Here is a 2,339-nt window from a genome sequence, read left to right as displayed (position 1 = left end):
TCCTCGTATCTTACATTGTCTACTGTCCACTGTACCTTGGACATTGTATACAAATTATACAATTATTGGCCTGTATGTGAACGTGATAATTTATACATTTACCATATCTACAAACTACAACGATAAAATAGAACTATTTGAGTACATTGAATATATTTTCATGTACAAAAATTACCATCATATACCAACATTGTAAATGGCCAGAGCAAAAATCATAAAAATTAGTAAATAACAATTTAATATACATCATTTTTGAATATTGGGGCATTCCATTCGTAAAAATTAATAGTTCAAAGCCACTCAAGTTCTTTTAAAAATGTAGTAATTTATTATTGAAAAATATTATTTTAATGGGTAATATTAAAATAGTAAACTTGGATAATTTCAGAAGCCAGTTTCAAAATACTTCTTGACTTTATATCCAGAGCGAGCACGTAGTACACCAATCTACGTGTATTATTATTTATTTGTATAAATTGCTTATATAAATATAAAAGCCATAACTTCGACAAGTATTAAATATAGGAACAATGATGAATTTATATCAGTAAACTTATTTGGATCAATATAATAAATTTAAACATATTTTATAATAAATAAAGTAAACTCGATCAAATTCAATAGCCGAGTGTTATGATTAATTTTACTAACTATAATTTTTATTTTAACTAAATTTTATTTATTTTAACATTAATAATATACATTACCTATTTTAATTATTCATAGTATTGACCAATATATATTTATATTTATATAAATATATTTCAATAAAATCATCAAATTTAAATTAAAGCGTTGTAGTTCTTATAAGCTTTAGTAATTGGTGTATAGAGTTTATTGGCCCAACAAACTATTAGAAGAAATAAATACCTATATAATGATATACACAAATATATATTATATTATACCTATGACCTATGTATAATATATTTGCAAAAATGTGATAATATTTAGCGTGTTGATGGAGATTTTTTTTTTCATTTGTTTTTCTTGTTTGAAACACAATATACATTTATTACATTGACAGTTTTAATGGACAAGATGCATTTATGACGGTGTTCAACTAGTTTTATTCCGTATTCTTCAATTTGTCCGTAACAAAAAGCATAAAAACAGCTTGTTTTTTTGTTTACCTCCTAGTCTGTTTACAACAATAAGATTGATTGTATATACTTGCATTCACTTCACCAGAGTCAATTAATGCACAGATGACAAATGAGTTGAATGAGACACCTGGTTCATATGGAAAACTCAATTTTAGGATTAAAATCAAAGTAAATAATTGCGATTTAATGGTTGTTTATTGTTTGTTAAGTGTATTAAAAGTTTAAGTCGATTCTATATCACACAGAAAAATAGTATGTCATTAGACCATTTTTAGAGACGATTTAACTAAGAACGTAATTATTTTTTAAAACCCAGTAGGCCTAATTACCGCACAATCTACTCGATGTTTAAGATTATGCATTTTGTCATGCACTCTCATAAAAAATATAAAATTCATTAGATTGCATTAGTTTTTTTTTAGACTTACTGTGAATTATTTTAAAATTTCAAATTAATGTAAGTGTAATAAAATATTAAATTTTGTCATTGAAATAAAAATTAAGTTAATTTTTAAATAGGATTATATTGCCATTTATCTGACGGCAATACATTAATTTAATAAAATAGATATAAAGTTAAGTACCTATTATAATTATTTAGATTAGAAACAATTTATCTACGATTTATTTAGTGTCTAGTTACTTATTTAGTGACTAGGGTCTATACTATAGACATTTGTGGTATTATTTTCAAAACAACGTAGGTATTGTTTGAACTCAAAATATATTGTATTGTTGTTATTTATTGATGAATTCTAATTCAATTTAAATTTAGTTATCTAAATATTAAAAATGCATATAAATATACTTACATGTTTAGGTTGTGTATCACCAAGTGAATATATACTAATGGATATTATATTTTGTATTTGTACACTACATATGTTATGCATTTATTAGCGTCATACGCACTATTGTGTTTTTTATTAAAAAATCTTAGATATATTATAATACAACTTTTAAGGTTAAACAGATGTTTTATTTCGGTAGTTGATACCAAGAAATTCAACGATGTATAAACGGAAATCGTACGGATACGCTACAGTGAACAATTATAAGTATAACATTATTTTTGTATGGGGGACAGAGTTGAGTTTATATGTGCAAGTACCCGATGTACTGTAGGTACCTACTGATAAGTTGTTTTTTCGATAAAATGTATATATTTTTCTATTGTTGACATTTAAGAATTGAAAACCCGCAGAGTTATGACTTCTGCCTAAACTTAACCTA

General features: G+C 24.9%; 1 long non-coding RNA gene across 1 annotated transcript; it reads right to left on the bottom strand.

Annotated features, from left to right (window-relative positions):
* Window positions 1–875: 875 nt before the first annotated feature.
* Window positions 876–2,024, bottom strand: LOC126550201 (uncharacterized). Its single transcript, XR_007604243.1, has 2 exons — window positions 1,919–2,024; window positions 876–1,233 (listed from the first exon to the last, which is right to left on the bottom strand). It is a non-coding gene; the product is annotated as an uncharacterized LOC126550201 (long non-coding RNA).
* Between the last annotated feature and the right edge of the window lie 315 nt (window positions 2,025–2,339).

This window comes from Aphis gossypii, chromosome 2 (assembly GCF_020184175.1).
Source record: "Aphis gossypii isolate Hap1 chromosome 2, ASM2018417v2, whole genome shotgun sequence".
Taxonomy (NCBI): Eukaryota; Metazoa; Arthropoda; class Insecta; order Hemiptera; family Aphididae; genus Aphis; species Aphis gossypii.
The sequence above is the reverse complement of the archived record's forward strand: the minus strand, read 5'-3'. Positions and strand labels throughout refer to the sequence as shown.